This window comes from Hakea prostrata, chromosome 8 (assembly GCF_041222555.1).
Source record: "Hakea prostrata isolate BN-2017 chromosome 8, UWA_Hpros_2, whole genome shotgun sequence".
Taxonomy (NCBI): domain Eukaryota; kingdom Viridiplantae; phylum Streptophyta; class Magnoliopsida; order Proteales; family Proteaceae; genus Hakea; species Hakea prostrata.
Window position 1 is genome coordinate 53,690,113 of NC_142607.1, and position 27,161 is coordinate 53,717,273.

At 40.1% G+C, this 27,161-nt stretch overlaps 1 long non-coding RNA gene across 1 annotated transcript in view; it reads right to left on the reverse strand.

The window, feature by feature from the left end:
* The window catches only part of LOC149008630 (uncharacterized), a 60,462-nt gene that overhangs the window by 2,201 nt on the left and 31,100 nt on the right, over positions 1 to 27,161 (reverse strand). Inside the window, exon 2 of the long non-coding RNA XR_016174968.1 lies at positions 1,675 to 1,843. This is a non-coding gene — a long non-coding RNA (uncharacterized LOC149008630). The remainder of the gene's footprint in view (positions 1 to 1,674; positions 1,844 to 27,161) is intronic.

Consider the following 27,161-nt stretch of genomic DNA (forward strand, 5'->3'; position numbering starts at 1 on the left):
ATACAATATCTAAAGGTAGATCTCCGATCATCTAGACACCCTGCCTAGTTTGCATGTGTATTCCTCAATTTTCAAGTGTTCATGAGCTGAAATTAGATTTTCTTTCCTAGAGTAGCCTTCAAATACCTCAAGATACCATATGTTGCATCCAAGTGTGAGGAGTAGAGATCCATATACTGGCTAAGAAAACTGATTGCAAATGTGACGTCTAATCTAGTACGGGACAAATAGGTCAAGTTCCCTACTAACTTTTCGTAACTTATTTTGTAATGGTTCTCCTACTTTTGCCTTCAAGTGTAGGTTAGGTTCAATAGGAGTTCTTGCAAGCTTACATCCTAACATTCTAGTCTATACTAGTAGTTCTAGAGTATGCTTTCTTTGAGAGAGGGAAATACCATTGGCCAAATCTCCTTCTTTTGCCTACAAGTGTGTGTTAGGCAAATAGGAGTTTCTTCTGGCTTACATCCTAACATTCAAGTCTTCTTCTAGTGGGTCTAGAGTATACTTTCTTTTAGAGAGGGAAATACCATTGGCCAAGTATGCAAATTCCAACTCGAGGAAGTATCTAAGCTTGATCTTAAATTCGGAACCTAAAAATTTCTTCAGAGCTGCAATCTCATCCTCACTGCTCCCTGTAAATACAATGTCATCCACTTAGACTAGAAGTATCGTGGTATGGGAATTTTCTTTCTTGATGAATAGGGTATAATTAGCTTTACTTTGCTTGTAGGCGTTAGACATGGCCTTTTGAAATCTCCCAAACTAAGACCTAGGCTACGGCTTAGCCTGTACAAAGCTCTCTTCAGCCTATACACTTCCCCACGAGCTAAAGAAGGAACCAAGACAACCGGCTGTTCCTATCTAGTCACTCCATCTTCTAAAGGAGGATCATTAGCAGCAATCGAAAGAGAAATGAATGAAGGAGGAACCAATAAACCAGTTCCCCTTCACTAATAGTCTTCCGAAAAGAGGTATAGGGAAAAAAAAGAAACAAGGGTGATAACAGTTATAGCCCTCCTCAGTAGCTGGATAACTTAAGAAGATACAACAAAAAATAAGGGTGAATCCAACTTACCATGAACATAATTGTTTCGGGCAAAGGCAACACAACCAAAAACATAGGAGGTATAATAAAGGCAGTTGTCCCTAAAAGAACTCCAAAGGGGTAGCGTTGTTGCAAAACATGGGAGGGCATTCGGTCAATCAAATAAGCTGCAGTAAGGACCACATCTCCCCAAAAAACATGGAAGCGCATGCATTTTTAAACATCAAAGAATGAGCTACCTCAAAAGGTGTCTATTCTTACCGCTTTGCAATCTCATATTAAAGAGAGGTGTCAACACACCCCAAATATCTCATTCAATCATCACTACATAAAATTTTACTGTGCCGCTAAACAACATACAAACCATTATATGAAAAGTTTTGAAAAAATAGCAAACATCACTCTTTTGGTAGAGCAAGTAGATCCATGTGGTCTTAGTGCAACAAATCAACAAAGTTAACAAGCCATCTAAGGCAAGAAAAAGACAATTTGAGGAAAGACCCCAAACATTAGAATGAATAAAGGTGAAAGGAACATTACTAACATTATCAGAGACTACATAAACGTGTTCAGATTGTTTGCTAAAATGTAAGCATCACAATGAAAGAGCTGATGGTAGAGGAAATAACCTCGAGGAAAACTGGTCAAGGAATGTAGCCTAGCGATGCCACAATGACAAGGTAAAAAGAGCAAGAGAACTGGAACTAGAGGCCATAGAAAGAGTTGATGGAGACCCATATAGCAAGTAGAGCACCCCTTGTATCTACCAAAGTCAATTTTACGCCCCATCTCCAGGTCCTTTAACACAATAAGAAGAGAAAAAAGTTAGGCTACTAAAAGACAAAAGGCTAACCAAAAATTTAGGAACGTGAAAAGTAAGAGATAAAGTAAGAGATAAAGTAAGAGAAGCAGTCCTCTCTAGAGATACAAGAAAGAGACCCATTAGTAGTTTGAACAACCTGAGTCAACGAAAAGGAAAAATAAGTATAAAACAAGATGAACTAGTCTTATGGTCGGTTTCCCCAGAGTTAACTATCCACAAGACACGAGAATCACTTGTATTGGGCATATTACTGCTATAACAAGCCACTAACACAGATCTGCTAGAAGTCTGAGAAGCCACCATTGTTGTCCTACGACTGTCCCCAGTGTCAACTATGGCATGAGCTTGCTTGAGAGAAGGAAAAGGTTCCTATGAGGATCTGAGCATGTACCTTATCATACTAAATGTTGAGACCCGCTAGAGAATCATATATTTGAAGCTTGTCCCCCGATTTTTATAAGCAACAACATCAGGGATTAATAGCCTCGAAGAACATTATAACACTGAGACAAAGTAAGCTCCTGTTGCAGCTGTTGTATAAGTCACCTAAGCAACTTTCCAAATTGTGGCAGCATTAGGAAGAAGAAGGTAACTCTTCGTAAAATTTGATTCAATGGAAATAGAGGAAGAAATCCCATAACCAAGAACTCGTGAGTCTCCCACTTGTCTCCACCATGAGAAGAGGGATTGGCAACAAGAGGGAAAAACCACGATCTCGCGAAACAAAAGAAGCACGAGGATCCTCCATACCAAACGTACCAAAAGAGGCAAAGGCAACGGAATCAAGAACCGAAAAACATATCAAATGCTAAAGAAAAATAACCTTGGTAGGAAAAAAGTACTCACCACCATAAACAAGGCATAAAATGATTTTTAGAACCGGAAAAAAAAAAAGGATAACGCAGGAAGCAGAAGGCGATGGCAAAAGAAGAGTTGAACAAGGTGGGAATGACCTGTGAAATGTTTTCATTAATTTAGTCATCCATGTTAGAGTAACATCTGAAATGTTTTTAAGGAGGTGAATGTCAAGTGTCAAGATAATTGCCATACAATACGACCTTCTACAACCTTAATCCATCGAAAGAAGACTACAGATTAAGTATCATTAATTGATTTAGCCATCCATTGAGTTGGAGACAAGATGTGCATGCTAGGGTGCGTGACCCCCTTGAGATTTGCCATCCTCATAAGCACCTTCATTGTAATTCTACCGCAGAGGATCTCAATTAGTGATACCCAATACAAAGTCATGTTCCAATTGCAAAAGATAGTAGAAAAGCATTCAGTGTCGCAATTATCGTGCCACATGATTTCAACGATAAATCCTAGCATATGTAAGTGATTGGAGTTACTTTTGAAAGGTTGAGGTGATATCATGGTTTAGGGTTTCAGTGAAATAAGGGTTTTGAAAGAGTCAGGAATTCAGGGGCTAAGGGGTTCCTTGGCGATATGGTTGTGAAAGGATAATACAATGGGGAAAAATTTGTGTCGATGTTTTGTAGTTAGATATGGGTAAGCTCCTTGAGATCAAAGTTTGGGTCACTCCGTGTCAAAATGGGTTGAAACCTGGAGGGAATGTAGGGAGTCACGAGATAAATTCCTCGTTTTTTGGGTCTTGGGAACCACAAAAACCTAAGAAAATAGTTACATCTTGAAATTTGAAGGTTAGAACAGGGTGGAATTTGGATTTCTATCATTGAAACAATATTCCTTATGTATGCATTCATAACCTCTTTAATCTTTCCTAATATGTCCAATGGCATCACTGCCATTGATAATCTTTTCGACGAGATTAGCTTATTGCCCTTCCATTCATCTTATAATTCATTAGCAACCATCCTAACATAAGTAGCCATCCCATTCAACATCATTTTTCTCAAAGTTTCTCTAAAATTCATTAGTAAAAGATATCAACCAATCTCCTATTAAGCTCTGCCACCTTATCCAAGGGTACTCAAATCTCACATATTTTTAGAGTTCATAGAGTTTGACAATCATTCAAGATCACTAGTCTATGCTACGTGGATAGCCTCTTCCCTGGACCTTGTAGTCCTTACACAACAATCTGTGGGACATCCCAATAAGGATAGAATCTAAATTGAGATTCCACACTCTTTCCACCGCTCAAATTAATATCCTCCAAGCATGCTTTCATTCTCTCTTCGATCTTTCATGTTATGTACACTTTGATCATCCCATATTATAGACTTCTACCACCAATTCATCCATCAGCTCTAGAGAATGTAACTCAATATTTTAATGTTGTCCACGCAAAGTCTACAAGCACAAATTATTTTTCGTTTTGTTCCTCCAAGACGTGCTCCATTAATGTAATCCCAATGCTAAATCTTTTAATGTCGACCAAATCATTCTTCAAATCACTGTCCACTATTATTGCCAGTCCACATCTATTTGAACTCAACCCTAATAAGGCAACCAAAAAAAAAATACCAGTACGGCCTCCCCTTTCATACCAAGGGAGTCTTCAATGTCCTTAAATTTCTAAGTTTAATTTTGAATCTGCATAGAGTTGAACACCCAATGGAAGAACTTAATTCCCATCCGCTACCTATAGCAACTGCTCCCCAGACTTCTCTTCTAGGATTTTTCTTCTTTAGTAGGGCAGCACACATCTCCACCTTTGGATCACTTAATCAAACAGTTTATCATTGAAGAGTGAACTACTAAGTGGTACTTGAGTATTCCTCTCCCCCACTTAAGTATCCTTCGCAGCTAAATAAACTTAACCAAAACCTTATTTTTTTTAACACTTTTAGCTTATCGTCCCACTCCAAAATCTCTCAAGAGAAACTGGTTTCCTTTTAATTAAACTCGTGCATCATATCAACACCACCCTCAAACTCCCAAATTCCTTGGTCAAGTATAACCTACGCTACTCAACCTCCTAATCATTGGTTACTCAACCTCACACATTTTATGAGTTTATAGAGTGAGACACAAATCCAGCAACACTAGTCAATGCCATATAGCTATCAGGCTACTCAACCTCCTAATTGTTGGTTACTCAACCTACTAATCCTTACATAACAATCTATTTAACCTCGTAGCTACGAAGAAATCTATCAGGCAACCACGTTTCAACGAAAATAAACGATTCCTGCATTCAAAAGTGTTTATGACAACAAAATCAAAAGTAAAAGCACTAAATGAGATTCCTTAAACTTTCGACTCCCCAAAACCACATCGTCCATGTACGCATTCATATTCTTAGTACAGTTGCTTCTCCCAAGACTTAACTATTAGGAATTATTTTTCCTCTAAAGTAGAACCGTCGACATCTTCACCATAACTTCTTCCAATCCAACAGTGCATCATGTAAAACTGAACTACAATGTATCTGCTCATTATTCCACGAGTGTAGTTTAACTTCCTTTGCCTTTAGCTAAACATTGCCAACCCTTGTTTATTCCAAGAAATTAGCACATCCTCCTTTCGATTCATCATTTCATCTTTAGCAACCATCCTGACATCAACACCCAACTCATTCACAATCCTTTCAGAGTCCAGTCAAATTAATATCTAGAAATATAAAGCATTCTCATTTTAAGCTCCACCACCTTATCCAAAGGTACTTAACCTAACATATTTTAAGAGTTTGTGGAGTGAGATAATAATCGATGGCAACCTGTTAGACCTCCACAGTAGAATGTAATATATTTGGCTATTGCAATATCCACCATAATGGTAATCAAACAATCATCTCCTTTCAGAGTATTTATTTATGAGAAACACATTGGAAGTAACATGAATGTCTAAAAAAAATGTATTACTATTTACTAAACAACCCCCCCCCCCAAAAAAAAAAAAAAAAAAAAAGAAGAAAAAACTCCACATATACTTTTCATTGTATCCTTGATCTTTGCTAACACGTTCATTTCAATCACCCCATATGAAAATGTTTTCTCCATGATAAGTATCAACCATTGCGCATCCATTTGTTCCCAAAAAATTAAGTTACTTCATTCATCATGTCAAACATGAGATTCATGTACAATTAACTTACCATTGAAAGCTTTAACATCAAGGAAATCAATCTTCAAATCTTTATCCATTGCTATTGCACACTGCAATCCTATTTAAATTCATGCTAACCCCTCCTTCATACATTGGGAACTACAACAGGCAACACCTCAAAGTAATTCAATCTCTAAGATGTGATTTTGATTTTCCCTTAAGTTGAAAACTTTATGGAAGAACTGCTAATCCCATATCCAACCAATAGCCTTCACTCCTAAGACAGTGTCATCCATGGGTGAGCCACTACATACTAGTTAAGCATTCCTCCCCCCTTGGCAACTTCCTTTATAGCTAGACAAAAAAAGTCAGGACAATTCAGAAGGCTAATCTTGCAATTGAATAGTTAGCAAAGCACCAGCTAGAAGGCCAGGAAGATGCCTCCAAAGATTAATTTAGTCAAGGATCAGATGAAGGCTCCGAGCAAAGCCTGCACAGAGGACACAGAATAAAAGAAAGTTTTTCTCCGCCTACCTCGTGGGTGTGACTCCACATTTATACCATATGAGTTACCAATTTTGTTACAGTCGAGATCTTGCACATGCGCATGATTGTCTCTATGATTGAACTCCTTAATGGAAATTTCCTTTTCGTCCAGAGTCGTTCATTTATTCTTGACCCAATTGTCGACCTTATCCATATCGCTAGCCCCCGAAAACATGCACTGGCAGCTATCGTCGAGCTGGATGGATATGACCATTGGGCTTCTCAGCCGTTAGACCTAGCTATGACGTTACATGTCACCTAACAAGATGGCTTGTTATAATGGTTCCTCGAGTAACTTAACCGTTTGATTGAAATCACTCCTTATTTTTTAGAAGGTATAAATACCTCATTTGTTCATGTTGCTTGTACTTTGTGTGTCCCATTCTTGCTGCTCTCGATTAGATTCCCAATCTTTCTCTGCTTTTGATTGCCTATGCTCCCTCTCGACCACTAAGTTTTTTTTTTTTTATTTATTTATTTATTTTATTTTTATATATCATGGTTAAGAAGCTTAGTTAAGTTTGAACATTCTAACAATCCAAAAAAGAAGACAAAATCTGCTCAGGAGGGTTATGCTAGTGAGGACAAGCAATCTTCTGCCAAGGTGCTTTAGTTACTACAGTCATATGCCCAGCCTAAAAACCAACCAGGATCTTCCTCTACCCTAATTCTCACAAACAATCCGACCTTCCTAATTTCTTATGTCCCTTCACAATCTTCTAGGGGCAAAACTTGTTCTATTTGCCCCCTGTTCCAACTCCTAAAGGGCTTTTGCAGTCCTTTCCCTCCTAAGCCTAATAAGAATAAATTGAAGGCCACCGCCCTGACCTGAACACAAGCAGAACCATGTACGCCAATGCACATTGATTACATGCAAAATTCCCTAGGCCCAAACTTCTACCCGTGCTCTCTCACTTTTATAGACCAAGGCCGATTGTTGAGGTACTTCAATTTTCCTGAGGGGGATCTGGCTCTCGAGTAAAGAAGAGAGAGCCAACGATCCTTGGAAGGGTTTTTTCACCGTATATTTTGATGCTTCATTAGGGGGTTACGCCTCCCATTCCACTTTCTTTTTGTTGAAGTTGTTCATTGTCCCGGCAAACTTCAGCCCAAACAGTTGGTGCAACATGATAGGATTTGACGACTTTTTTTATAACCTAGGCGTCATTCGACCTTCCACCTATTTCACAATTCTTTATGCTTTCCCCATCCCAAAGGGTTGGTTATACCTAGCTAAGTGGCCGTCCCGAATGCTTGACCTCCAGGGTAACTTTATTGAACACAAGACCGTCTCGTCCACCACTAAAAAGTGGAGGAAAATTTTCCTATTCTGTCATCCGCCTTCCAACATGCCTCTCATTACTGACTTTTAAGAGAGGACGAAGGAAGACCTTGATGGGATGAACACATAGTTCGAAGTTTATCCTAAGAAGCTGGAGATTGTTTAGGAAATCAACCGGGTTGAGGGAGATTTTTGGGTAGTCTATAAATTTTCCAAGAAGACTATGTTGGGTAATCTTCTCGGGTGAGCCCCTCGCTCATTATCTACTATGTTTTGTTTGGATTAATAATAATAAAATTAACGAAAGAGGAACAAACAAAGATAGTCTTTAGGAGAAAGACCAGAAAAAAGAGTTAACGCCCCAGGAGACAACAAAAAGCCTGTTCCATGGGGTATCATCAATCAGGGGTTAGGGAGAAGCTATAAGTCTAGCAGAAACATCAAAATAGATGGCATTCCAAATCATGTCTACTATGTTGATTTTGATGTATTTTGTTTCCCCGATCTCCAACCCAACATTCATTTTTTCCATGACCGCAATTGCAAATGGAGCAATACAACTTGATTGGGCTCGAAAGACCCTGTCCAAGCCCAAAGAAATGCCTCCTCCTGCTGCACCTTATAGTTTGACCAAACCCCCAGCCCTTGCCAAGGATCAAATAAAAGGCAGCTCCGGGGACTTCTAGCTGCTCTCCAGAATCTTTAGAAAGCTGCACCAGCAAAAACTTCTCCTGTTCCTGATTTCTCAGGCGTTTTCACCACTTAATGGGGGATTCCATTCCTGGATTCCATGTTTGCAAAGAAGAAAGTTTCCCGATCATGGGTGTAGAACTCCACCCTTCCCTTTGACTGGGATTTCTTGAAGAATTCCTCGAATGAGGAATTATTCTTTGATGCTTATTGCTAATTCCCCTAACATAGTCTTCTTATTGCCATCTTTTTTGGAAATTCATTGATCTTTACTCTTTGCAAATACCTGGCTGGGGTGGCTAATTACTTCGCTGAGGTAGTAGACCGGGCAGTTCAACAATCTAAGGAGTCCAAGCTTTCTTATTGGATTTGTGAACAGGGCTAATCATGAGGCCTACCAAGTCACGATCCATCCAGAAGATCTTAAAAAAGAGGTGGAGGCTGTAAAAGCAGAGAAGGGTACCTTAAAGCCAAGTCGGAACAACCGTCGTCAATAAGTTGGAGGAGAAAAAGAAGTCCTTAGAAGAGTCGATTGAGACAATGAGGAGCACTCCCTCCGCCGTTCCACCATATGGGGAAGTGCCCGACGAAGTGTAAAGGAATATTTCAAAACTCCCTAGCATAAGTAATTGCAAAACTATCGTGATCCCATGGTTTTTGATGAACTTCAAATGCCTCGTCTAAAGGGTCTACCTGAACTTCTTTTCATATCAACTGTCAACCTCAAGGAACTTACCGATCCACCAACAACACCCAAAGAAGCACTTGTAGTAGACAGCTCTACTCCAAACCTGAGGTTGAGGATGAGAGGAGAGTCTCGATGAAGCCAATGCCAAAAAAGAAGCTCTTAATTTGTTGATGTCATCGTTCAATCACCAAACCAAGTTCCAAATTTCTTTTGCTCAGGAAATTTTGTTCTTTTCCGAGCCAACTTCGTATCTCCGGGGTTTAATCCCTATAATTTTGGAAATGGAAAATTTGTTTCATTTTGTACAACACTGTCGTGAGCTAACCTTTAACTTTATGAACTGACTTCACTTAATGCTCTCTTGTATTCTCGTCTAGATATTCTTCTTACCCCAACCTTGAACAAAACTTCTTGTACTCATATTTGAGTTACCACCCAACCTTTAGAAAATATCTGCTGCGATTAATGTTTTTAAGCAGGTTAATATTAAAAAAGGTGAGATACGGTTAGACTCAGGTTATCATTCGGACATTTTACCAGGAGACATGGTCATATGCTCCAATTCAAGATTGGTAGGTCCATTGCAAGCAAGGATTCTCTCGAAAGGCCCTTCGTAATAGATTGGCACATCGATTGGAAGTTTTCTTTGATATGGTACCAAAGGTTCTAAGCCTCTTATAAAACTTCCCCGATCGGATTGGTATTAACCCAGCCCGAACCTTGAATGATTGTTCATATTTCTATGGTTTTGCGATGCTTTACACTGTTGATCTGGCTCTATGTTGGAGCAGTCCCCGTAAGAGATGCCAAGAATGACTTGGTTCATGTTTAAATGCATCATTCATAAGAGGTGTTATGCCCATAATTTAATAGGCCAGAAAGAAGTTTTATGGAAGTAAATGAATGTTTACAATTCTATTGGTAGTACTTCTTCAGATTTACTAAATTTAAGGATAGATCAATAGGCTTCCCGGCTCTGAATCTTTTAATCCGTATGCTCCTGGCTTTGTTCCCTTGTCAACTACATATGGCCCTTCCCATGTTGCGCTCAAGTTTCCTTAATTTTTCAGACCTAAAGACCCAAACTTTGTGGTACAAGATCACCAACTCTGCACCTCCGGTTCTTGACTTGGTTGTGGTAATATCCCCCAACTCTTTTTTGATACCTTTGGTTCTTGTAGTCTGCCATGTTACACAAATCATCTAGAAAGTCTAGGTTGACCCCCAGTCCCTGTTCGTTTGAGTCTTCAATAAAGTCCTGATACCTTTTTTACCTAGTTAGGACATCGACCAGAGTAAGCACCTTAATTCCAAATGTCAATAAAAAAGGTGACTCGCCTGTTGGGGTTCGGCTTACCGTCCAATATGGCAATAACAAACTTGTAATTCCTCTAAGAACACCCGGATTGTCAATTCCACTTTTTCATTGCTCTGTGGGTAGGCAACTGATGACTAACCAATGTTAAATATGATATCTAGTACAAAATGTCCTAAATCCTGCTCCCCAAATTGCTTACCAATATTTGTTAATAGCACCTTTGGGATTCCGAACTGGTTGATGACCTTGGCTTCATAAAATTTATCCATATGCTTTTCAGTAATTGTCGTTACACGCTCAGCCTCGACCCACTTATACCCACTTATATCCATTCCCCACATGGAAAAGGGGGTCGTGCTTACGATGGTAGTCAACTGTATCTATTGGAACCCTTGGGACAAGAACATGATTTTGACATTGCTTGCATTTCCGCACAGACTCGAGAGCATCCAGCCGCATGGTCCGCCAATAAAGTCCCCACCTCAAAATCATTTGTGCCAACATTCTCCACTCCTATGAGCTCCACATATCCCCTCGTAGACCTCAACGAGTGCAAACTAGGCATGCGAGGGTCCCACACATTTTAGCAGTGGCTCTTAAAATGATTGCCTGTAAAATTGGTAATCTCGAATGGTAATTGTAGCCGACTAATTCTAGGATCGGGTCTATCCAGCTTCACTCCTGCTCAATTTCCATCGACTCGATTTCCTCTTCACTCGGGCAAGACACCTCTTCTGTATATTCTGCTGAGTCGAGCGTTATATATTTCGCGGAGGCTAATGGAGATAGCATCTCTGCTTCCTCATTTTCTTTCCGAGAAATTTGTTTCACAACTATATGATCAAAATTGGCTCGTTATTTTTTTTTGGGTGATTAAAAAATTAAATTACTAAAGGCAAACAAGAGAACATATAAAAGAGGAAAGAGGGGGATGGGGAGAAATCCAATCAAGGCAGGGACTGGAGGGGAGATGAGAGACTCCAAGAACTAACAATCAGCCTATTTCTTGGAGAGTCAACAACAGGGGAGTGGGAAAGAGAACCAAGCCTCGAAGAAACATCAAAATAGATGGCATTCCAAATCATATCACAAGATTGGGATTTGGAAGTCCATCTTCTCATGTTGTGCTCCCACCAAAGATGGTGGATAGTGGCAGCAAAGACAAGCTTACCCACAAGGTCACACATAGTGTCACAGGCAAAATTTCTCAGGATCCATTTCCAATCTCGAGCAGCCCAAAGAACGTCGCGATCTAGGCCGAATGGAGGTAAGGGCAAGGGACCAAATTGGCTTGTTATTGTTCCACCTATGTTAGATACTTGGACATTCGATTCCCCTTAGCCTCATATTCTCTTTTGATTTGATATACCTTTAGTTGTGAATCGCTTCTCATCCTCATCTCTTAATGCTTGATAACCTCACGGACCTGCCAATATTCTCCCATGATTTGATTTACCACTAGCTGTGCATCAATTCTCACCTCCAGCTCTTTAACTCTTAATGCTTGGTGACCTTGAGGACTTGCCAATATCGCCTCATATTTGGCTTCAATAGTTGAGGCCTTGAAGTCGAATCTTAAAGCATAGCTAACTTCTTAAAGGATCCAAATATAAATTGGAGTCTGTTAATTCGCAAGTAGAGGGACACTACTTTCAGCAACAAAGTCAACAAGTACTTGTGCCTTTATAGCCGATCAAGGCTTGAAATTGATCTAATACTTGCTTAGCTTGACCAACTAGGTGCCCAATCGCTTGGCCACATCTGGTCAGTGGAAAATTTTCTTCAAAGAGAAATCGGACATTACCATGATCTGGTGCGCTTAGAAGTAAGGTCTCAACTTCTGAGAGGACATTAATAGGGCCAACGCTTGTCTATGTATAAATAAGCATGTGACTTCAGTAGTAGATCGACTTCTGGGGCACCCCGTCCTTCATCAAAATTGTGCTAACAACAACTTGGGAAACCCCGTCCTTTCTAAAATTTTCAAAGGCCCATTGATATTTGTCTGTCCTTATATTCACACCTTGCTTCCCAATTGTTTAGAGGGCTTTAAAGAATGAATTGCATTTTTCATTTACCCAGGCAAAGACACGATTCAATGCAACTAATCTTCCAGAAAGGCATTGGATGTCTCGTATAGTTTTAGGGGCCGCATTTCTACCAAGGCTTTAATTTTTTTTCGAAACGATACCCCTTACGGAACCATAAAACCAATAAACATCTAGAACAACACCCAAAACGCACATTTTCTGTATTTAACCTCATTAGGCAAGTCCGTAGTACATCAAACGCTTCCTCTAAGTTTTCCACATGTTTTGAGTGAGTGAGGCTTTTTCACGAGCATATCGTCCACACACACTTCCATGTTTTGCCCAAGCTACTTTCTGAAAATTGTGTTCACGCCCCTCAGGTAAGTTGCTCCTGCATACTTTAATCCAAATGGAATTACTCGATAGTAATGGCTTTCTCGGCCAATCATGAATGAAGCGTGCTTCACGTCATCTGGGTTCATCAATATCAGATTGTACCTTAAGTAAGCGTCCATAAAGTGGAGCACTTCATTAGCTGCAGTTGCATCAATGTGTAGGTCAATCCTAGACAATGAGTAGTAATCTTTCGGGCACGCTTTATTGAGGCCCATATGGTGTGCACATTCTCCACTTCCGGGTAGGGCATTCAATTGGCACAATAAAAGCCAATTGTTCTAGCTTCTCAGCCACCCCTCAAATTTCGTCATTTTTTTTAGCGAAAAGTTTTGCCTTTTTTGAATGATGGGGATAACATCTTTATGTATCCAGAGTTTATGTTCTCGTACACTCTTATCTATCTAGGGTATATCCTTAGAAGACCAAGCTAAATGTCCAAATTACTCAGCAAGATTCCGATCAATTCTTTTTGGAAAAGTTCAAGCCGCTCGAAACCTATCATTGTCCCTCACACCGGAATGTCAAGGTGTCGCTGAATCTACTCCAACTTCTCGAATGGTTCACCCTTTGCTAGTTCTCTTCATCTCGATCATCGAGACCCTCAATGGTCAATGTTTTTCTGAATCTTTCAGACCTACGCTTCCATGTTAGGTAGTTAACGTAATAGTTTTGAAATGGCCAGGTCAGATGTGCATTCTTCAACTTCAGCCTCAATCGAGAACCCGTATAAGTTCGTCCTGCAAGTGGTCATCATGTCATCCTCAAGTTTCAGCCTTTGAAATCCCTCACAAGAACCCGATGAACCTTCCAATTGGCTAACTTGATTTTTTTAACGATTGCATAATTGTGTGAGGCCGAGAGACCTTTTAGATCTTTATCCGTAAATGTTATTGGTTTTGGCCAAGATTCATTTCTTCTCCTTACTACCCCTACAAATCAAGCCAAATATAACATAGACGGGCATTCTCTCCAGATCTGCTTCTTTCTCCAAATTCTGTAAGGCTTGAAGATCTAGGCCTTTTCCGTTCCTTAGGAGGTGATTTACCGGGACAGGCAGTGAGCGTTTGACATATTGGCGCAACTGCCTTCCATTCCATTGAAGGTGATGCCATAATCTTTGTGTAACCAGCATAATTAAATCATATCTCGGTCTTTAGGCCGAGAATGAAGTATGTTGAGTCACCATGAGAGCTTCTTATACCATATCTGCATTAAAACTTCAAACGGCTCAGTATTTAGTGCATATAGCCATATATTTTAAAGTTTTTACTCCACATGTTTTTTGCATTCTGCACTTGAGCGGAAATTTCAACATCAAAATTTCAGACTGCCTAGAATTGAGTAGGCATGGCACTTCATCGAAGAGCTTCAAGTACTCCCATGTTGATTCTATTTGGCATTGCATGATAATGAAAAGGCTTTTAGACGTCATTTTACTCCCGATTCCAATTTTGAACCGAGTGATGACATTGCTGGCCAGTTCCCAAAAATTGTGGATGGAGTCCAACTTTAGATTACTGAACCACTTAATTATCGGTCCCTTCAAAGTTGCCGGGAAAGTTGGACATTGGAGTTCATCTTCCAATTAAAGTAGCTTATATGTTCTTCACAATTGGTCTTCCTTTCAATGAGGTGAATGTTGGCTCCCGAGAAAGGCTTCTGATCTGACATATCAAAGTCTTCATCACAATTTCAATCTTCAAGTTTCAACCAGACTTCTTCTGCCCGTCGATTAATTGATGATTCCCTTGTCGATCTTGTCCCGAGGACCTGATACTTTCACTAACTCCATACGATTGTTAGGGGACAGAAGAACTTAATTCTGACCCAGTTCAAGTCAATTGTGTGTTACTAATGCGCCTTCTCGAATGACTTCCCCCTCTTTATCGACTAGCCCCACTGGCTGCCTCCAAGGTAAGTCTCGTGTTCGTCTGGAGCTCGAGAGTCAATTGAAGCCATTTGACGTAGTCTTTCAGTTTTAGTGTTGCTAGGGGCCCCCTAGAAAGCCCAACTGGGTGGACACGTGCCCTCAACACTCCCAGTAGCAACGACATCTGGTGCTGCATTTTCCTTCACACATTCTCTAGATATGCAACAATGGCGGCTATTTGCGGCAATCTTGACATCCCTTCCACTAACAGGTTCCAGAGAGCTTGAGAGGGCTCCCGAGAGATCTGTTGTACCTCATGTGAATTGCCCATAGGGTTTTGTTCTCCTTCGTGGTCATTTTGCCCACGAAATTCTGTCCTTGGATTCTATCGGATGACGTGACTTGTGTTGTTTGGTCCCCGGCTGGTTGCTCATTTTGCCATTACTTGTCCTTTCCCACAGACGGCACCAAACTGTTGAGTTTGACCAATGTTGCAATCGTCCAGAAGGCTAATCCAGCAATTGAGTAGTCAACAGAGGGCCGACTAAAAGGTCAGGAAGCTGCCTCCGAAGATTTAAGTTAGTCAAGGATCAGACTAAGGCACCGAGCGGCTAAAATCTAGTGCTGCATTTTCCTTCGCACATTCTTTAGATATGCAATAATGGTGGCTATTTGCAGCAATCCTGACATCCCTTCCTCTAACAAGTTCCAGAGAGCTTGAGAGGGTTCCTGAGAGATCCGTTGTACCTCATGTGAATTGCCCATAGGGTTTTGTTCTCCTTCGTGGTCATTTTGCCCACGGATTTCTGTCCTTGGATTCTATCGGGATGACGTGACTTATGTTGTTTGTTCCCAGCTGGTTGCTTGTCTTGCCATTACTTGTCCTTTCCCACATATGGCACCAAACTGTTGAGTTTGACCAATGTCGCAATCGTCCAGAAGACTAATCCAGCAATTGAGTAGTCAACAGAGGGCCGACTGAAATGTCAACAAGCCACCTCCGAAGATTTAAGGCAGTCAAGGATCAGACTAAGGCACCGAGCGGCTAAGATGTAAGGATGCCACCTCCGAAGATTAAGTCAGTCGGGGATCAGACAAAGGCACCGAGTGACGCTTGCTCAAAAGATTCAAAATAAAAGTAAGTTTTTCTCTCCTTACCTCGTGGGTGTGACTCCAAATTTATACCATATGAGTCACCTATTTTGTTATCGACAAGAACTTGCGCATGTGCCTAATGTCTACGTGATTAGGCTCCTTATTGGAAGGTTCCTTTTCATCTATATTCATTCCCTTATTCGCGTTATTAGAGGCATCTTCCCATAAGTGCTTTCGTTAAATAGGGCAACTCCCCCGACCACCTGTCAAGGTTTTGTCTATGGACTAGGCTGCTGCCTGGATAATAAGCCAGGTAGATTTTATTTGTATCACATAACCAAAGCCATGTTTGATCAAAGATTTTAGCTTATCATCTCACCTTGAAGCCTCCCAAGAATTACGGGGTTTTCCTTTTAAATCCCCATGTACATCCTTAAAAATCTTAAAAAGTCAAGTAATCATCTCATTTGGCATCGAACTAGTGTCCAACTCACAAATCCAAGTCAACCAATCTACGCCATTTTTTTTGGGGGGGCGGTGGTGGTGGGGCAAAAATTAGACTTCTTGTTTAGAAGAAAACTAGTAAAGGACAAACACATCAATAGCACTACAAAAGGATCCTCTTCTAATTAAATGATCCTCTCTTTGCACCCCTTCTAAATAAATGATCTTCTCTTTGCAAAGTGTTTGACAACTAAATCAAAAGCATTACAAAGAGATCCTTACATTTTACTCTTCCCGAAACAAAATCCACTACATAAAAACTGCTCCCAAGACTTCTCTCACTCCGGCAATGCAACATTGAAGGGTGAACCACAAATGTATCTCCTAAGTACTTCTCATACGTAACTTCCTTAAGCCTTATTTGTTCCAAGACTTTAGCTTACCATCCCATCCTCAAATCATTGTAGAGGAATGACGTTTCCCTTTTGATTCATCTTGCATCTTTAGTCACCATCCTAACAAAAGTTGCCAGCTCATTCGGTATCATTACAGAGATCTATTCTACTAATAATACAAGATATCAACCAACATACTTTAAGCTCCAAACCTTATCTAGGGTACCTAGCCTCACAAATTTTATTAGTTGTTGGAGTGAGAAAACCATTTAGGATCACTAGTCTATGCTTTATTTATCTCCTTGATCTTTTTTTATGTATCCATTTAGATCACCATCTATGATAATCTTACCCCCTTCATGAATTACCACCACCAGTCCTTCCATCTGTACCCAAAAACGTAACTTAGTGATTTAATCCTATCCAACTTAAGGTCCATGTGCACTAATTGTCATCACCTCTTTCTCCAACACAATCCTTGATGGATATAATCCTACCGCCACATATTTTAACATCCACCAAATCTTTCTATAATCTCTGTCCATTGTTATTGAAAACCCCACGTCTATTTGTGTTTGATCCGAATAGGGTGGAAATAAACCCTACTGCCTCCTTTATACTTTGAAGTCTTCAACAAATGACCCATCAATGTCCTTATATCTCAATAATGTGATTTCGATTTTTCCCATATTTGACCACCTCATGGAAAAGTTGTTATTCCTATGTCCTACCTATAGCTACTACTCTAACAACAGACTTGGTAATTCCTCTAACAATGCCTGATTTGTCAATCCCACTTTGCCATTGCTCTATGGGAAGGCTACTGATGACTAACGATGTTGAATATGATATTTGGTACAAAATGTCCCGAATCTTGCTCCCTCAAATTGCTTACCAATATCTGTTCCTCGCACCTTTGGGATTCCGAACCGGTAGATGACCTTACCTTTATAAAATTTATAGATGTGCCTTTCAGTAATTGTCATTACGGGCTCGACCTCGACCCACTTTTATCCACTCCCCACATGGCGAAGGGGGTTGCGCTTAAGATGGGAGTCAACCGTACTATTTGGAACCCTTGGGACTGGCACATGATTTTGACATTGCTTGCATTTTTGCACATACTCGAGCGCATCCTTCTACATGGTTGGCTAATAGATTGCCGACCTCAAAATCATTTGTGCCAACATTCTCCCGCTTATATGAGCACCACAAATCCCCTCACGGACCTTTGTGAGCGCTTACTAGGCATGCAAGGGTCCCACACATTTTAGTAGTGGCTCTTGAAACGATTGCCTGTAAAATTTGTCATCTAAAATCGTAATCCTTGCCGACTGATTCTAGGATCGGGTCCATCTAGCTTCACTCCCACTCAATTTTCATTGAGTTGATTTCCTCTACGCACGGGCAAGACACCTCTTCTATATATACTGCAAAGTCGAGCGTTTTATATTTCGTGGAGGCTAACGGAGATAGGTTCTAGATTTAACCTCATCTGGTAAGTTTGTAGTACATCAAACACTTCCTCAAAGTTTACTACATGGTCTAACTGAGTGAGTCTTTTTCACGAGCATATCGTACACACACACTTCCATGTTTTGCCCTATTTGCTCCCTAAAAAATTTGATCACATCCATTAGGTAAGTCGCTTCTGCATACTTCAATCCAAACGGAATTACTTGATAGTAGTGGCTTTCTCGGCCAGTCATGAATGAAGTGTGCATCTCATCATCTAGGTTCATCAATATCAGATTGTACCATGAGTAAGCATCCATAAAGCAGAGCACTTCATTAGCCGTTGTTGCATCAATGTGGAGGTCAATCCTAGACAATGGGTAACAATCTTTTGGGTACGCTTTATTGAGGCCCATATAGTGTGTGCACATTCTCCACATCCAGGTGGGGCATTCAATCAGCACAATAAAAGCCAATTGTTCTAAATTCTCAGCCTCCCTTGAATTTTATCATGTTTTTTTGGCGAAAAGTTTTGCCTTTTTGAATGACGGGGATCACATCTTTTTGTGTCCAGAGTTTATCTTTTGGTACACTCCTATCTATCTCGGGTATATCCTTAGCCGACCAAGCTAAAATGTCCAAATTACTTAGCAAGAGTCCAATGAACTCTTTATGGAATAGTTCGGGCCACTCAAACCCTACCATCATCCCTCCCACTGGAATGTCAATGTGTCACTGAATCCGCTCCAACTTCTTGAATGGCTCGGCCCTCTGCCAGTTCTCTTCATCTTGATCATCGAGAGCCTCAATGGTCAATGTTTTTCCAAATCTTTTAGACCCACCCTTTTATGTCAGGTAGCTAATGTGGCAGTTTTGAAACAATCAATTCAGACGTGAGTTCACCAACTTCAGCCTCATTCGAGAACCCGTATATTTGTGTTCGGTAAACGGACATCATGTTATTCTTAAGTTTCAGCTTTTGAAATCCCTCATATGATAGTAGGTCGAGTGACGACCTAGTATCCATAAGAACCCGATGAACCTTCCAGTTGGCCAACTTGATTTTTTAATGATTGCATCATCGTGAGAGGCTAAGAGACCTTTTAGATCTTCATCCGTAAATGTTATTGGTTTTGGACAAGATTCATTTCTACTCTTCCTGGGCAAACGCATTGGCCCTACAAAATCAGGCCAAATATAACATAGTCGGGCATTCTCTCCGAATTCCACAAGGCTAGAAGATTTAGGCCTTTTCTATTCCTTGGGAGGTGATTTACCCAAGACAGTCCTGAGCATTTGAAATATTGGCGTAACTGCCTTCCGAGATTACCTTCTTTATTTCTGGCATTTTGGCAATCATTGATGTAATGACCATAATCTTTGTGAACCGGTGATATTAGTTCATATCTCGGCCTTTAGGCTGAGAGTGAAGTTAGTCGAGCCACCATGAGACCTTCTTACTCCAAATCTGCATCATAATTTCGAATGGCTTAGTATTGAGTGTGCATAGCCATCTATTTTAAAGATTTTACTCCCATGTTTTTTTCATTCTTTGCCTAAGCGGAAATTTCAATCTTAAAATTTCGGACTGCTTAGCATTAAGTAGGCATTGCACTTCATCCAAGTGCTTTAAGTATTCCCATGTTGATTCTCTTTGGCCTTGCCTGATAGTGAAAAGGCTTTTAGCGACATTTTACTCCCGATTCCACTGTTCAACCGAGCGATGACACTGCTGGCCAGTCCTCCAAAATCGTGGATGGAGTCCAACTTCAGACTCACTGAACCACTTAATTACGGGTCCCTTCAAAATTTCCGGGAAAGTTTGACATTGGAGTTCATCTGCCAATTAAAGTAGCTTATATGTTCTATAGGATTGGTCTTCCCTTCAAACGAGGTGAATGTGTGCTCCCCGAAAGGCTCCTAATATACTACATTGAAGTCTTCATCACAATTTCGATCTTCAAGTTTCTACTGAAGTTCCGCTACCCGTAGGTTAACCAATCATTCCTTTGTCGATGTTGTCCTAAGGACCTGGTACTTTCACAAATTGAATACGATTGTTAGGGGACAGAAGAATTTAATTTTGATGCAATTCAAGTCACTTGTGTGTTACTAATGCACCTTCTCGAATGACTTCCCCCATTTGATCATCTCGTCCCACCGGCCGCCTCCAACGTAAGTCTCGTGTCCCTCTGCTGCTTGAGAGTTGATTAAAGTCGTTTGTTGCAGTCTTTTAGTTTTGGTGTTGTAAAGGGAGCCCTAAGGAAACCCAACTGGGTGGACAAGTCCCCACAACACACTCTGTAGCAACGGCATCTAGTGTTACATTTTTCTTAGCATATTCTTTAGATCTGCAACGATGGCGGCTATTTGCGGTAGTCCTGGGCATCCCTTCTCAAACATGTTCCAAAGAGATCGAGAGGGCTCCCAAGAGATCCGTTGTACCTCGTGTATATTGCCCTGGGAGTTTTGTTCTCCTTCGTCTCTCCTCGAAGTCTCTCAAGAGGAATGGGGTTTTCCTTTTAAATCCCCTGTACATCCTTAAAAAGCTTAAAAATATAAGTAATCATCTTATTTGGCATCGAACCAGTGTCTAGCTCACAAATCCAAGTCAACCAATCTACGCCATGTACAGGACAAACATATCAATAGCACTACAAAAGGATCATCTTCTAATTAAATGATCTTCTATTTACACCCCATCTAATTAAACGATCTTCTCTTTGCAAAGTGATTGACAGCTAAAACAAAAGCATTACAAAGATATCTTTACACTTTACTCTTCTTAAAACAAAATCCACTATATAGATACCGCTCCCAAGACTTCTCTCACTCCGACAATGCAACATTGAAGGGTGAACCACAAATGTATCTCCTAAATACTACCCAAACCTAACTTCCTTTGCTGCTCGATAAGCATTGTCAAGACTTATTTGTTCAAAGACTTTAGCTCACCACCCCACCCTCAAATGATTGCAGACGAATGATGTTTCCCTTTTGATTCATCTTGCTTTTATAGCGACCACTCTAACAAAAGTTGCCAGCCCATTCGGTATTATTACAGAGATCGATTCGACTACTAATACAAGATATCAACCAACATACTTTAAGCTCCCAACCTTATCTAGGGTACCTAACCTCACAAATTTTAATAGTTGTTGAAGTGAGAAAATCTAGGATCACTAGTCTATGCTTTATTTATCTCATTGATCTTCCTTGATGTATCCATTTAGATCACCACCTATGATAATCTTACCCCCTTCATGAATTACCACCACCAGTCCTTCCATCTCTATCCAAAAACGTAACTTAGTGATTTAATCCTGTCCAACTTAAGGTCCACGTACACTAATTGTGCTCATCACATTTTTCTCCAACACAATCCTTGATGGATATAATCCTACCGCCAAATATTTTAACATCCACCAAATCATTCTTAAATCTCTGTCCGTTATTGAAAACCCCACGTCTATTTTGCATTTGATCCGAATAGGGTGGAAATAAACCCTACTGCCTCCTTTAAACTTTGAAGTCTTCAGCAAATGACCCATCAATGTCCTTATATCTCAATAATGTGATTTCAATTTTGCCCTCATTTGACCACCTCATGGAAAAATTGTTAATCTCCTACCTATAGCTACTGCTCCCAAGACTTCTTTGTAATCTTTTTCCTCTTCAGCAGGGCTGCCCTTACCGTCACCTTTGCATCTCTAAATCCAGCAGTGTATGATCCAAAATTTTAGCCCATTTTCCCAATTCTAAGTCCCTCAAGAAGTTCCCTCTTGAATCACCTTGTACATCCTTACCAACCTTCCCAGTACAACTAGCCATCTCATTCAGAATCAAAGAAGTGTCATCCTCAAACGCCCTTATTCCTTGTTCAACTTTTTCATTGGTAAAAGAACCCAAATAATCTCCATTTAAGCTCCGCCACCTTATCCAATCTATTAAACATCTCTTAATCCTACCACAAAATCCATTAACATCCACCAAATCATTCTTTAAATCTGTACACACTGTAATTGCCATAGATATAGTCATACCACCTCCTCCTTTATACCTTGGGGTCTATAATAGATTAGCCTTGCGTCCTTAATCACTAAAATGTGATTACAATGATTCCTGCAGCTGACCACAATATGTGAGAACTACTATTCCCATCTCCAACCTGTAACTACTACTCCCAAGAATTATTCTTTAAGATTTTTTCCTCTTTTACGTAGTGCTTCTCACATCTTCACCTATGTTTCTCCCAATTTAATATAGAATCATACAAGGGGCAGACAACTAAGTTGTTCCATATTCCACACCTCCTATTAGGTTTTCCTCTCTACTAGATAAACATTCCCAAAGCTTTATTTGCACCATGATTTTAGCTCATAATCCAACTCTTTAGTCTCTCTAGAAGAATGATGTTTTCATTTCGATTCACCTTGTCAGTCCCTAAAACCTTTCCTAAACACTTAGGACTCCAATTCTCCATCACATCAGTGTCACCCTCAAACTCCACCATTCTTTGTTCGACTACTTCCTTAGTAAATGATTCCAAGGAATCTCCTTTTACTCTCCACCCCTTTATCTTAGGGAACATAACCTCACAGTTTTTATGAGCCTGTGGGATGAGGCGTATAAGAATCAATAGTCTCTGCTATGTCTATAGGCACACCCCAAACATCACCTTGCAGTTCCAATATATAATTCTATTGGACATTCTAGTTAAAACAATAGACACACAAATTTGGATACCATGAAGCCCACCATCGAAGAAATAAAATAAACCTCTTTTCAAAGCTAGTTTTTTCTGAAAAATAAATCAAAAGCAACATCAGCATCTACAACCAAGATCCCTAACTCGTTCCTCATACCGAAACAGTATCCTTTATGCACACCTGCATACTCCATTTAAGATAGCCCACCTCCTATATAACTTCCTAAGCTGCTAGATAAACATTGCCAAGCCTTATCTATTCCAAGAGTTTAGCTAATCATCCCACCATCAAACCATTGTAGAGGAGTGGTGTTTTTCATTCAGTTCATCGTATGTATCTTTAGCAGCAATCCTAACATAAGTAGCCATTCCATTAGCCATCATTTCAGAGTTCCAGTAAACTTAGTTAGCAAAAGAAGTCAAGCAACCACCTTCCAAGCTCCGCCCCTTTATCCAAGGGTACATAACCTCACATATTTTAAGAGTTTGTGGAGTCAGAAAATCATGTAGGATCTTACCAGTCCATGCTTTGTGGTTAGGCCCTTCCCTAGAATCACCATGTATTTTTACATATCAATATGTTGAACCACCTAGTCAGGATGGAATCTATTTCACTACTACGATATCCACCATTGATGATAATTAAATGATCTTTTCCATGGAGAGCATTTATTTATGACAACTAAATTAAAAGCAACAGCAACGCAAGATTCCTTACAGTTTTTTCACCCCAAAATAATATCATCCATGTACGCTTTGATCATCTCTTTGATATTCCTTAACATGTCCATTTCAAACACCCTCCATGATAATCTTTTCTCTTAAAAGAATTTCCACCACCACTTCATCGTGTCTTGGAGGTTTCATCCTGTCCAACTTGAGGTCCATGTGCGCTAATTATATTTATTTTCTCCAAGAAAAGCACGATTGAATATATTGCTACAGCTAAATCCATTAACATCCACCAAATCATTCTTTAAAGTCTTAATTTACTACAATTGCCCACTTAACATCCACTTCCACACCTTGGTCTTCAACAAATCACTGTTCAAAACCTTAAATCACTAAGAGGTGATTTCGATTTTGTGAACAACTGCCCACCTTACGGAAGAACTGTTATTCCTGTCTCTTAATTGTAGCTACAGCTCCCAAGACTTCTCATTTAAGATCCCCCCCCCCCCTACTTCCTTCAGTGGCACCCAAGGGTGAAGTGCTAAGTAGTTGTTGAATATTCCTCTCCTATGTTCAGCTTCCTTCCCAGAAAGATAAACATGGCCAAAGCCTCATCTGTTCAAAGATTTTAGCTCATCATCCCACTCCTAAGTCACATAAAAGAAATGGTGTTTTCCTTTGTAATTTACTCCAATCCTATTTGAGTTCGACCCGGATAAGGTAGAAAAAACTCTACTACCTCCTTCATACATTGGAATGTACAATGGGTATCAGTTCGCTGCCCAAAAATCCCTAAGATATGATATTGATTTTGCCTACATACAGTTGACCACCTTGTGGAAGACCTGTTATTCACTTATTCCCATCCCCTACATGAACCTACTGCTCCCAAGAATTTTCCTTTAGGATTTTTTTCCACTTCAGTAGCGCAGCCCACACCTTCACCTCTACCTCAATAAATCCAGTACTATATCATCCACTTGTTCAGCTTCCATCACTGCAAGATAAACATAACTGAAGCCTTATTTCATCCACTATTTTAGCTCGTCATCCCAATCCAAAGTCACTCAAGAGAAATGGTGTCCTGCTTTTTGATTTACTGCAATCCAATTTGAGTTCAACTTGAATAATGTAGAAAAGGCCCTATTACTTCCTCCTTTCTGCATTGGAATTTACAATAGGTAACACTTCACTGCCCTTAAATCTCTAAGATATGAATTCAAGTTTCCCTACAGCTGACCACCTTATGCAAGAAACGTTATTCCCATCTCCTATACGTACCTCCTCCTCCCAACATTTCTCCTTTGGGATTTTTTCCACTTCGGCAGTGCAGCCGCACCTTCACTTTTACATCTATAAATCCACTACTGTATCATCCAACAGAGAACTACTTAGTAGCTGTTGAATACTCCACTTGCCCTGTTCAATTTCATTTGCTGAAAGATAAACATAACAGAAGCCTTATTTTTTCCATGCTTTTAGCTCACTGTCCCACCCAGAAGTCCCTCAAGAAGAATTGTTCCATGATTTTAGCTCAACAACCCATCTCATCTGACCTCAAATCAATGTCCTCCTCAAAGCTCCAATATTCCATGTTCGAGTACTTGATTAGTAAAAGATCCCAAACAGTCACATTTTAAGCTCCGCCACCTTATCCTAGGCCACTAAAACCTCAAACTTGCTATGAGTTTGTGGAATGAGACAAAAATCTAGAACCACTAGGCAATTCCATGTAATTGGGCTCTCCCCTTGATGACCTTAAATCCTTACACAACAATCTAATAAACATTCTATTTAGAAAGAAATCAATTTGACAACTATGATGTCCACATTTGAACATAACTAAATGATCTTCCTTTCAAAGCCTTTATGACAACTACATTAAAAGCAAAAGAAATATAAAAAGAGATTCCATACACTTTCCTCTCCCCAAAAACTATACCCTACACGTCATAGTTGTAGACGACACCAAGGCGTCCTGCCATTCTTTCAGTCAGGTAGTCCTGGTGTTGCCTTGTGGCCTTAGCGACGCCTAGTCCTCTTACTTGGCGTCGCCTTCGTTTTGTGTTTTTCTCCATCGTCTCGCCTCGGCCATGTCACCTTGACAACTATGCTTCCGCCATTTCTAGATAAATATTGCCAAGCTTATTTGCTCTAAGAGATTAGCGTCCCACCCTCAAACCATTATGGAAGAACAGCATTTTACGTTCAATTCATCCTATAAAACATTATCAACCATCCAAACATAGGTTGCCATCTCATTAGCCATAATTCAAGAGTTCACAAAACTTCACAAGTAAAACATATCAAGGAATATCCTTTCAACCTCTGCAACCTTATCCAAGATACTCACATATTTTAAGAGATACAACAATGAGACAATCAAACAAGATCACTAGAACATGCTTTGTGGTTAGGATTATCAATGGCATCACCATGTAGTCCTTACATCACAATCAGTTAGACCTCCTAGTTATGACAGAATTTAATTGGCTGCTACGAATCCATCAGAAGGTAATGAAATGATTTTCTCCACTCTGACTATTTGTTCTGACAACAAAATTAAAAGCAAGAGCAACATAAAAAACCGAGTCTTTATTCTTTCCTCTGCCCAAAAACAATATCCTCCATGCACGCATTCTTATCACTTTAATATTGCATCATATGACCATTTCGATTACACCCGATGATAACTTCTACCACTAAGTCATCCATACGCTCCCAAGAACGTAACTTACCACTTTACTCTTGTCCAACTTGAGGACCACGTGCACCAATTATATTTTCATTCTCTTTCTCCACAACCAACAACACAACGACACCCTTACTCTTGTCCAACTTGAGGACCACGTGCACCAATTATATTTTCATTCTCTTTCTCCAACATAAGTACAACAATTATATTCTCATTCTCTTATATTTTCAATAAGCCTTTTCCCAACTAAATGGGATCAGCTTAGGGGGTGTCAACGGTGCAGTTTGGGGCAGTTTCAGGCTGAAAAACACCTAGCCCAAACACGGCCCATTAGAAAAATAACGGTTTAGGTTCGGTGCGGTTTTGGTTCAAGCTAACTAAAGGCTTGGGCTAATGGTTTAGATTCAGGTTGACTAACGGTTTATGGCGTGCAAGAAAAATAACAAGAAGAAACAATTGAGCATCCTACAACAAAAGCCAAAATTCCATCCAAAGCAAAATTGCTATTGGTCAATTTTCATCAAAAAATTAAAAGCCATACCACGTTGTAGAAAACCCACCCACCTAAAGAAATCAAGAACCTAGATAGTAAGTAGTAACATACAGACTACAAGCTCATTCCTCGAGGATCCACTGACTGTCACCTACATGGATTCTTGCCCTCCAATCAGCTCTGTTAGAGGCCATGATAGATACAAGGAATAAGCTAAGCATAACATTTCTCACTACATCTCTTAAGGCTATCTTAGGTCTGCCCCTAGCTCTCTAAGTTCCTCCAATTTGGATTATATCACTTCTCTGTATAGGGGCATTTAAAGGCCTCGGTTGAACATGGTTGTGCCACCTCAAACGACTTTCTCATAGCTTATCACAAATGGGAGACACCCAGACCAATTCATAATATTATCCATCCTACTTTTGCCACTCATCTATCTTAGCATCCTCATTTCTGCTACAGTGAGTTTATCTACATGATTCTATTTAACAGCCCGACACTCTGCACCTACATCAAAGCTGATTGAACAACAGTCCTA